Source organism: Heterocephalus glaber, unplaced genomic scaffold (genome assembly GCF_053883595.1).
Source record: "Heterocephalus glaber isolate CG9 unplaced genomic scaffold, H.glaber_assembly_v1.0 deba00001555, whole genome shotgun sequence".
NCBI classification, from domain to species: Eukaryota; Metazoa; Chordata; class Mammalia; order Rodentia; family Bathyergidae; genus Heterocephalus; species Heterocephalus glaber.
The window spans coordinates 15,178,088-15,190,559 of NW_028258346.1; positions in this window are offsets into that span (position 1 = coordinate 15,178,088).

A 12,472-nucleotide genomic window follows, 5' to 3' on the forward strand; every position below is an offset into this window, starting at 1 on the left:
TCTTTAAAGAGAAGTCAAAGCATTTTCAAATTAGAAGCAAGATAGATAAAATATATGATTGTAATTAGAGCATTGCCCTTCAAGCTATGAAGGCACTAATTGTGGGAATGGAGTTTGAGTGCGATCACTCTGACCTCAGCTATGGATGTTCTCTCCTTTTAGCCCCACAGCTTCATAGGCCTCGGCTTTGGCTGTTATTGGGGAGGTCATGTTAACCTGTGTGAGACAGCAGTGCTCATGAGATACTTCTGTGAGGCACATAGCTTCAGTCAGATTTGCTTCTTAAAGTAAGCCAATTGAGGGATTTAACTCTTTGAAGCCTGCACTGCTTGCAGCATATTTTAGGCATAATCAATATTGTGGACTTTGGCAAGTAAATACATACCAGTTGTAACAATTAATTTTTGTTTGTTTGTTTTTTGTTTTTTGGTACTAGGGATCCAAGTCAGGACCTTGAGCTTGTGAGGCAGGTGCTGGCACCAGTGAGCTAAATCACCAGCGAAATAACCATCAATGTTAATGGTCTCAATTCACGAATCAAAAGAAATAGACTGGTAGAATGGGTCAAGAAGTGAGATCCAACAATATGCTGCATACAAGAAACACACTTAATTCAAAAAGAAACTCATAGACTGAAAGTTAAAAGGTGGAAAACAATACTCCATGTGACAGGAAACAACAACAAAAAAGCAGGAGTAGCTATTCTTTTTTGCAGATCAAATGGATTTGAAACCAACACCAATTAAGAGAGACAAAGAAGGACACTATATCCTTGTAAAGGGAACAATCCAAGAGGAAGAGATGAAAATCATAAACATATATGCACTGAACACTAGTGTACCCAACTATATAAAACACATACTAACGAATGTGAAAAATCATATAAGCATTAATACAATAGTAGTTGGGGACCTCAATGCCCCACTGGAACAAATAGATAGATTAACTAGACAAAAAATAAGCAATGAAATGCTAGATCTCAATTAAACTCTTCAACAAATGAACTTAACAGATGTTTACAGAGCATTTCACACCACAAAATCAGAATACACATTCTTTTCAGCTGCACATGGATTGTTCTCCAAAATAGACCATATACTCACTCATAGAACATGTTCAAGTAAGTGCAAAGGAACTGAAGTTATCCCCTGTATATTATCAGATCATAGTGCTATGAAATTGGAGATCAATAGCAAAAGAAACCACAAAAATTTCATAAATACATGGAAATTGAACAACACACTTCTGAATAACCAATGAGTCACAGAGCAAATTAAAGAAGAAATCAGACAGTTCCTACAATTAAATGACAATGCCAATACCACATTTTGGAAACTATGGGACAATAAAGCAGTCTTATGAGGGAAATTCTTAGCAGTGAATACTCAGATGAAGAAAACAGAGTGAGCTCAATTACACAACCTGATGCTAAACCTCAAGCTGCTAGAAAAAGAAGAGCAGGACAAACTTAAAGCTCATACAAGGGTGGAAATTATAAAGATCAGAGCAGAAATCAATGCAACAGAGATTAAGAGAAAAATAAAAAAAAAAAAAAATCAATGAAGCCAAGAGTTGGTTCTTCAAAAGTGGAAACAAAATTGACAAACCCTCAGCCAACCTTATCAGAAAAAGGCAAGAAAAGTCCCAAATCCATGCAATTAAGAATGAAAAGGATGAAATTACAACAGAGCCAGCAGAAATTGAGAGGATAATCAATATCTACTTCAAGAACCTGTATGCCAATAAAATGGAAAAATGCAGAAGTAACTGACAGGTTCCTAGATACATATGAATTACCAAAGTTGAATGAAGAAGGCCTAAAAATTCTAAACAACCCAATATCACTCAATGAAATTGAAAATGTAATTAAAAACTTACCAACTAAGAAATGGCCAGGTCCTGATGGCTTCACTGCCAAATTCTACAAGATATTTGGAGAGAAACTACTACCACTACTGTTTAAACTCTTGAATGAAATTGAAAGGCAAGCAATACTCTTGAATTCATTCCAGGAAGCAAGCATCACTTTGATCCCAAATCAAAGAAAGACCCAACCAAAAAAGAGAACTATAGGCCAATCTCACCAATGAACATATATGCAAAAATCCTTAATAAGATACTGGCAAATAGAAGGCAGAATATCATCAAAAAGATCATACACTCTGACCAAGTGGGATGTATTCCAGGGATGCAGGGATGGTTCAACATATGGAAAACAATAAATGTAATACACTATATCAATAGATCCAAGACAAAATCCATATGATCATCTCAATAGATGCAGAAAAAGCATTTGACAAAATCCAACATGAATTTATGATAAAAACCCTACAAAAAATTGGAATAGATGGTCTCTACCTCAATCTGATAATAGCCATCTATGAAAAACCAACAGCTAATATCATACTAAATGGTCAAAAACTGAGATCCTTCACAATAAAATCAGGAACAAGACAAGAATGTCCACTATCACCACTCCTGTTCAATATAGTTTAGGAAACATTAGCCACAGGAATTAGACAAGAGAAAGAAATAAAAGGAAATAAGATAGGAAATGAATTCAAATTGTCATTGTCTGCAGATGACATGATACTCTATATAGAAGAACCCAAGAAGTCCACCAAAAGTCTTCTAGACTTAATCAACAAATTCAGCAAAGTAGCTGGATACAAGGTCAACACACAAAAATCAATAGCTGTCCTCTACACAAATAACAGACTCACTGAAAGAGAAATAGGGCAAACAATTCCTTTCACAATAGCATCCAAAAAACTGAAATACCATGGAATCAACCTAATAAAAGAAATCAAAGACCTCTTCTCTGAAAACTATAGCACCCTGAAAAGAGAGATTGAAGATGATATCAGAAAATGGAAAGACATCTCTTGCTCCTGGGTAGGAAGAATCAACATAGTGAAAATGGCCATACTTCCAAAACTGCTATATAGATTCAATGCAATCCCAATTGAAATCCCAGCAGCTTACTTTATGGACCTTTAGAAAACAATCCAGAAATTCATTTGGAAGAAGAACAGACCCAGAATAGCAAAAGCAATTCTAGACAACAGAGACATGGCAGGGGGTATCACAACCCCTAACTTGAAACTATACTACAAAGCTACTGTGATAAAAACAGCATGGTACTGGCAAAGAAACAGACTTGAGGACCAGTGGAACAGATTAGAATGTCCTGAACCAACTCCAGTCACACTCAGCCACCTCATCTTCAACAAAGGAGCCAAACACCCTCACTGGAGGAAAGATAGCCTCTTTAATAAATGGTGCTGGAGAAATTGGGTTTCAACTTGCCAAAGACTAAAACTAGACCTATATCTCTCACCATGCACTCAACTAATATTGAAATGGATGAAAGATCTATACATTAAAACAGAAATGCTGAACCGGCTGCAGCAGAGGTTAGGTAGAACTCTTGAAGATTTTGTTGTAGGAAAAGATTTTTTGAACAAAACATCAGTTCCCATGAACTGCCACAAATAATCAATAAGTGGGATCTCTTCTTATTAAAAAGCTTCTGCACAGGAAGAGAAACCACCAACAGTGTGAAGAGGCAACCCACAGTGTGGGAAAAAATTTTCACTAGCTGTCCCTCAGACAAAGGTCTACTATCTAGTGTCTATAAAGAACTTATAAAAATTAGGTCTCCCAAATTTAAAGACTCAATCCAAAAATAGGCATTTGAAATGAGCAGACATTTCTCACATAAAGAAGTAGAAATAGTAAATAAACATATGAAAAAAGGTTCAACATTTCTGGTCATTTGAGAGATGTAAATGAATACAACACTGAGATTCCACCTCACCCCAGAAACAATGGCTGCTGTTATGAAATCAACCAATAACAAATGCCAGCATGGCTGTGGGGAAAGAGGAACACTGCTGCACTGCTGGTGGGAGTGTAGACTGGTGCAACCACTGTGGAAATCAGTATGGAGATACCTCAAAAACTAGGACTGGAAGTCCCCTTTGACCCAGCTATTCCTCTGCTGAGTATCTTCCCTAAAGAATTAAAAGAATCATACCACAGTGATATCTGTGCACCCATGTTCATAGCAACACAATTTGTAATAGCTAAAACTTGGAAACAGCCCAAATGCCCATGAACTGGAGACTGGATAAAGAAAATGTGGTTTTTTAATAAAATGGAGTAGTGCTCAGCCATAAAATATGAGAAATTAGAGACATTTATTGCTAAATGGATGCACATTGAGGCCATACTCTTCAGTGAAATAAATAGGACACATATGTATAAATACCGAATAGTTTCTCTAGTGTGAGAAACTGAAAGTGTAAATAAGGACTAAAAGGTATAATAGATAATGTGAAATAGGAAGAAAAGGGGCAAAGGGAAAGTGGAAGGGGTAGGGGAAAGGAAAGAAGGGAATGGAATTAATATGAGAAAATGAAAAAATGGAAACAAAGTCTTTGTAAATAGGGAGGACTGGAGGGGTTGAAGAGAGGACAGGGGAATGAGGGAATAATAAAAACCAAGAGAGACTATGTAAAGGTGCAAATTTCTAATGATGAATGTAACTGTATTGTATACCTAAAATGTACCAATAAAATTAATTTTAAAAAGATAGATTTCCATATTTGCCTATAGAAAATTCCTTTTATCTCTCTATCTGAAGCCACCAACTAAAATAGGCATTGGGCAAATATATGTCATGGCTTGTGTTGAGTCATTCTCCTAATAGTTCAGATGTTTGTCTTCCTAATTTATTATGACCAGACAGTCACTTGCAGTTCTTGTCCCATCTTTTCCTCTGTCACTGAAGCTCAGATTCCTATTTGTCATTTGGAGATATACTACCTGTCTTGTTCTTGTTCAAATTATTTGCAAAGATGCTGTAATTTAGTGTGGGCAACTTCAGTGAGTGCTACAGCTAAAATTATTGCTTGCCTAAGGTTTCATTTTAGGGTTCTGATAAGTCATTTCAAATGTGAACCATGTGGAGTACATTTCAATTTATTACTTTTTCTAAGTGAACTAATCTAAATTAAAATCTCACAGAATCAATACCTCATTTTTATCTTAAGAGTGTTCTGATTCCACCTCCCAATCATTTATCTCTCGATTGCTGTGGCTTGGAAATTTCTAACAATGAGGAGTTGTTTTATATCATATTATGGAAATGACACATTTGTAGCCTGTTGTTTCCCATATATGGGCTGAAGTTCTACAGTAAATGTTACACTGTCTTAGCTGCCTCATTTTATTTATTCTGCAGAACACCCTCAAACCTTTATCATGAAGATTATCTGAGGCTTATTATGTGTTCACAATGTGCATGATTACAATCTGAAAACTCACTAAAAACTATCTCATAATTAGAGAAATGGGTGGACACCTTTAGTTTTCCCCAATGCTATTCAATGCTCTGTATTCCTTTTAATTATTTCCTTTTGGTTTTGTAAATGTCCAGTGTTGACTCAGAGGTATTTCAAAGATTTTCTCCTAATATGTTTCCACTTCTGCAGCCTAGAAAAGAACAGAAGCAAAAAACGATGCAAGGGAAATTTATTCTCATGACAGAGTATTTTATTTTATTATTATTATTATTATTTTTGGTACCGGGGATCAAACTCAGGACCTTGTGCTTGCGAGGCAGGCAACAGAACCACTGAGCTAAATCCCTGGCCCCATGACAGAGTATTTTTTTAAAAAGCTATCAAGGGATTTATTTAGTCAGATCTCATCTTTTCCATTATTCTTTTATGTCCCACTTGTATTGCATAGTCCATGTCCAATCTATAAAAGAATAATAAAAAGTCCCCATTTATGCAACCACGTATTAGCGTGTCTGCATAAAATAGGTGATGCATATATTTTATGTCCAGAATTCCAAATAGCCGCTCATATTTTTTTCACTTTCAGCTTTCAAGGTTGTGTTCATGGTTTTCAGGAGCAAAGGATCTTCAATGCATTTGCTTCATGCGGGCAGAGACTGTGTCTTATTCTCTGATTGATTCTGGAACTTAAAATAGATCCTGGCACAGAGCAAGATCTCAAAAAATGTTTGGAAATAATCTTTCTTCCTTATTTACCATTAGCCAATGTACTATTTACCATTAGTCATTACTTTATACAGGTATCCTTGATATTCTCATTGCTTAAAATTCTGAGACAGATTTGTAATGAAACGTTCCAATTCCTTAAGGGCGGTAACATATTTGCTAGCACAGGAAAGATGAATGGAAAGTCTAGGTGACATGGCTTACAGGGAGTATGCTATGTGTGAAAATAATAACATGGGCAAAGAGAGCCATAGAAGTTCAGAGTTACCTAGTAGATTCTATGCCAATGTTGGTAGATATCATTGGTTGCTTTGCTCTGTAATCTCCAGCAAACAAGAGAGGATGTGTGGATCAGAAACTTCATGTTGTTGCATACAAAAACAATCGAAGTGCTTAAGAGTCTAGCTGAAGATAAAGCATATAGAGTTATTTTTTAAATGATAACACAGGCAAAATATGACAAATATTTAATGAAGCAAGGATGAAGAGATCCTATCAGGCTATGATGGTTAGAGTAGGTTTCAGGAAGATTTTATGGAAACTAAGCTCTGATGAACAAGTACAAAATTCATAAAACTGGACTCTAAAGATAATGGGCTTGTGGAAAGGTAAGAAAGAATGAGAGTTATCTTGGGAAGAAGAAATGATTCAGCGAGTGATACATGTGCATAACTATGAGTATAAGAGTAGCTCCTGATGTTTGAACACAGTGACATTGAATTGACAAAGGGGGCTTCCTCTGGAAAGTGTTCAGCAACACAGTTAGGCCAGGGATAATTCAAATTTTTCTAAAAATAAATGGATCACTGTCATGTTTATGTGGTAACACAAGGGTTAAAATTCTCAGCACCTGAATTTTTCCACTGACACAATCCCACACCAGCAGTCAGGAGACATGGCGCTAATGCTGACTAGAAACAGCACAAAATAAAAATAAATAAAAGACTTATTTATTCCAATGAGTCCCGATTCATCTCCTCTCAAAGTGTTAGTGTGTATAGATGTCCTTATCAAAAAGGAAAGTGGTTTCTGTGAGAACACAGTAAATGACCTTGTCCATTTGCATCTTTGATGTATAACTTTAGTTACAATACAGATGTTCCAGAAGAGTAACATGGAACAGGATACCCCAGGAAATGTGTTTCTAAGATGCCTACATTTGCTATCTCAGACCTCTTCCCACATCTTCATTCACTTATAAAAGACCCTCGTCTTCTCCCCTGGAAGGCCCGACTGTGCTCTGAGAACCTCACCTGCTGGCGCTCTCGGCATTGTACTCTTATCTGAAAAAACTCTGTCTCCTCCATAGTCCTTGACTGTTGGCAAATTCTTTGACTGCCTGTAACACTGACCCTCTGTCTGCTGTCTGGCATGGCAGTTTATACAAAAGACTATATCTGGTTCCCGATTGCGGTTGAGTCATTTGGTACACGTTGATTGAGAAACTGTTTTCACCAGAGGAAGCAGGAGCTGAAAACGAAGTGGAGAAGAGTCTCACTAGTGCCCTAGAAAACAGATGGACTTTGGAGAGTGGGTCCATGTGCTTCTCTTTTTTGTAAGCAGCCAATAACAGAGAACAAGTAAGAAACAGACTAAAAGCACCAGGCAAAAGTACAATGAAACAAAATTTAATGCAGAAGAAAGTGGGTGCTTGATGACTTGAGCAATTAACTCGACAATTCTATGGGCTGCCTGGGAACAATGGAGGATAAACAGGCGTTGTCACGGTTCTTCTCAGTCGGGAAGCCAGAGGTGCCCACCTGCGGTGCCCCAGGCAGACTTCACCCTTGTGGAAAGTGAATCTCTGGTCCAGAATGGGATCAGTGCTGAGCAGAGCAGCCTCTGCAGACGAGCAGCAGATGGGACTTAGTCTGTGTCCCATCGTCACCACCTCTTGCTCTATTGTCACTAGAGGGAAACAAGAAGATTTCTGCTGTGAAGCAGGGAGTGTCGCACTCCGACATCCACGGGGCAATTTCGGGGATGTTCGGGAAGTTTCCTTGTAGCTCATCTATCGAGAGTAAGTCAAGGCTATGCATCCCCAAATTTAATAAGAAATATAAAGACAATCATTATGGCAATGAGCAACAATTTACAAATGGGGGGGTGTTAAAAATAGCAGAGAGTTGCTAATAAGTCAAATATCTGTGAGCAAGAGCTTAAGTAAAATGATATTCCACACATCACTGGAATAGTGAGTGTGTGGCCCTTAAAATAGGAAGAGGGACTATGAGATATCAGTTGATCATCCTTAAAGGTAGAAAAAAATCCCCTTTTTAAGTACAACAGAGAAATGCTGAGTTAAACCAAGCTAATGAGACCTTTCAATATGCAGAAGTACTCCGTGAGTCTCCTGTAGGAAGGTGGGATATATCAGCTCTTCCACCGTCAATACCTTCCCTTCCCTGGAGGGGAGGATACCTTGCCCAAGCACAGCTTTTTGAACATTGTGAAGTCCTCAAGAGTGGACAAAGTTCAGAAACAGGGCTTTGCTTTTGTTTGCTTTCTTCCTCTTGATGGGCAAAACTGAGCAGCACTCTGCAAAGTCAAGGAAAAGCCACCCTTTACTACTCATGTTCATCACAGTTCCGGTTAACCCCGGTGTTCAATTCTGGTATAAACCTGTAGGCATTTTTCAGGACGCCATCTCGAATTTTTAAAATTAATGTGAAAATATATGTATTCTAGGCAAGAGCAGTGAATTTTATTTAATCAGCCTCCCATCCATCACTCTATAATGTATGCAGTCTCTGTAAATGGATAGGAAGGTACAAAAGTAGAGCTGATGAATTATGGAAACCTTATATGTATGCTTAGTGCATTAAACACTTTGCTAACCTTTCCTCTCGACCTCCCCGCAGATATGGCTCAAATAATTTTCGGTAAGCAAAGCCCTTTAATCCCCTTTAATATTAAAGAAAGAGAGCACAATTAGTTATGTGCATAACAATATGAAAATATAATCTCATTTTCCCGTGTGCTACATTTAGCTATATTATTATTTATACCAAGTCTGTTAACTAAGGGAAAAGATGGAAATTTACTCCCACCTTCAGCCTCCTATTAATTATAAATACTGCATATCCTATCAAATTGAATAATTAAAAAGTAATTCATAAGTTCAGTGCTTGCATCATCAATAATGTGGATCACATTTATCATCCAAAAATAAATAATAGCATCTGGACCTTGGAGAACTGCAACTTTCCAGTGGTGTTTGAAGTTATACTAAAGGAAGGTCCTCTATTAGTAATCAAATCATAAGACAAATCATACATGACCACACAGAAAATCACAAAATGTTGGTCATTTATTTACCACTTTAGTGCAATAGTCAGTGACTTCTTATTATGAAGAAAATATTGAATTTTGGAGTAAAATATTTTGCTTCAATAACTTCATTTTTTCTTGTTACCTAAAGAAATTACTTAATGAGTAATTATTTAATATTCTAGTTTCTGTTCGTTCATCTCCAAAATGCATTTCTGCAGTCAGTGCATGGATCCCTCTGGTCAACCCATGTGCTGGTCCCTTTACAGCCCTTGTTTAAGCCTCTGGAGAATTATGTTGTATCGCAGTTAACAGATAAAGCAAGCAACTCAAACCCCTAGAAGTTAAGGAATCTTTCCAAATGTGACTCAGAGAGTAAGATATATTTGAATCCAGGCTTTTTGGACTCTTTTCTCAAAAAAAAAAAAAAAAAAAAAAAAAGCTTTACAGTACTTCCTCTTGATGAAAAAAGATAAAAATATTTGCCCAATCATCTCCCCATCCTGTATGAGGCTGGTGGCAGATTGTCTTTTCCAAAGATGGTCACATCAATGTACATCCCATTCTAGGTGCTCTTTGATCACCTGATGCTGACAATTCTCCATTTTGCATCTGGAGTGACTTTGTAACTCCCTGGACCAATAGAATGGAAAGGAAATAACAGATGTGCCAATGGAGGGTCATAAATGGCAAGATGAGTTCTTTTTTGCTTCTCTGGGGAAGCAGCCACTCCACTCGAGCTAGTCACTGTACTCAAGCAGCCCAAGGAAGGATGCATGGGGAATTGAGACCATGTGGGCCAACTATGTGAGCCCCTGAAATAAGTCTGCCAGCCCTGGCTAAGTCTGAAGATGACTTCAGCTTCCATCAGCAGATGGGGAAGAGAGATGGGGACCCCAAACCCTCAAGAACTAACCCTAGATACCTGCCCCACACAGTGCCTGAGAACACATGGGAAATGCATGATTATTATTGTCTTAAACCACTGAGTTTTGGAGGGATTTGTTAGGTAGCAGTAGACAATGCAAGTCTGCCAATAAAATTGTGAGTTCTAAGTGTTCTAGAAACTCAAAGCCTGCTTTATACTTGCAATTGGATAAATATATATATAATTTCTGAGATATAAAATTTAAGTAAATAGACACTCTTAACTGAAAAATTAATGCTACAGATGTGATACAAATAATCTGCACTCCAATTTGTGCCAAGTTTACTGCCATGAAATGAGAACAGTAGCCTGATTAATCGACCTTCCATTGGGTGGCGACTCTGGAGATGGGGAGGCAATGCCTTCCATTTATATTGTACTTCTTAATCCACAATTCCTGCCAATGAAAATAGTCTCAGAAGCTGATTCATCACAAAGTCAACAAAGCTTTGGTTTCTGGGCCCCACCTTGATCCTAACACCTTCCAAGGCAAACACATTCCTAGGTTTTGTAAAATGTGCAAAAGTAGATATTTTCACAGCATTTTTAAGACCATTCTCTTCTTGCTCTGACTCTGACTTCCTCCCCATCGTGTTTCTTCACTGATTTGAGAGTGTTTCTGGCAATTGGCTAAGATAGGTTTGAGCTGGGAAAATAGTTTTGGGCTAATGTTTCATTGTTTTGGGGTTTGGGGGAGAAGGGAAAGGGGCACTTTAAAAACAATGTATTATAATTGGTTTTCTTATTCTAAATTTCTACATTTATAGCTAACTTAAAAATGATGTTTGTATTCTGTTTTCTTAAAGGGTGACCCCAAAATTCTATATTTCAGGTTTCACAGAACCTGAATCTGTTCTTGGTCATCATATAATCGTAATAACCCTATTGAGTTCTCAGGGAAGATGCTATTATCCCAGTTTTATAGTGAAAAAATTGAGATTTAAAACTACAAATATGAGTTGTCCATGGTCATGTAGTTTGTAGGAAACAAAAGAGAGACTCAAACCCCAGATTTCTGATTCTTTGTTCAATGCTGTTTCCACTCTTCTGGAAGCACATTCCTTCTCTACTTCTCTACTTCTACTTCTACTTCTGTACTTCTTCCTCTAGTTTCCCATCAAAACTGATGTCTTCCATGGTCCATACTTTGGCGTCCTACTCCCTCCTATGATTAATATAATGTGATTCAGCTTTAATTAACTACAAATAATTGGAAGCATTGCCATTGAGGGGTGCCTTCAAAGCTGTGACCTTAGAAAGGAGGGAGGTGGGAAGTTTAGGCACAGAAGCAGATTCAATGTAGTTTGTATTTTAAGTGAAAGATGTTCCCCTGTTGCTTTTGAATCATGTAAAAATCCACATGTCTATCAGAAGAGGAAAGGGACTCCTGAGCAGAGGCACAGCAAGGGAAAGGTGAGAAGACCTGACAGTGCCAGGCGGTACTTTTCCTGGGGAGAGTCATGGAAGCCATAGATGAATGAATAACGTCTACTTGCAGGTGGTTTGGTTGACATCATGTAGATACTACCTCAGGACCATCCAAGCTGTCCCTGGATAGATGTATCCTGTCACTTTCCTGGGATCCTTCCTCTTCTGACTGCTCCTAAGAAAGGCAGTGGACCCCAATTCTGCATTCCAGTAAAAAGTTTGTTTTGAAAGCTGAATTGCCTCTTGCATCTTTTCACAGAGCTAATAAGTCAGAGCCCTTTTTCTTGACCCAGATTTTGGAAAAACTAAAGTCACCCTAAGGGCAGAACAGAATTGGTAGAGTTGAGGAACTGGAACAATTGATCTCAATTAGTCTTAAATAGCAATAATGAATGCTCACAAGAACTCTTCCCCAAATGTCCTTCAGCTGATAATTTATTTCCACTGCTTTCCTTCTTCAAAGGCAAAACTTTAATGGACTGTCTTTTTGCAGCAAATCTTAATATAAAAGTTAGTATGCAGACAAATGACACAGTCCCCTTGACACATGTGTCTGGTTTCCATTTAGCAGGAATGTAAAGAAGGGAATGAGGAGGAAGTAAATGGGAGAGACGTGGTCACCCCTCCACCACCAAGTTCATCTTCTGTCTGTTAAGAGCCTTCCTTTAGGTTCTTACAAATGTCTCTCAAGGGCAGCAAATTGTGTGGCCATTTTTTCAATTCCAGCAATGGCATTCTTCCTATAATATAATTTCTACATTTGATACTATGAACATTATTTACAGTTGATATTTTACATCATGTAAGATCT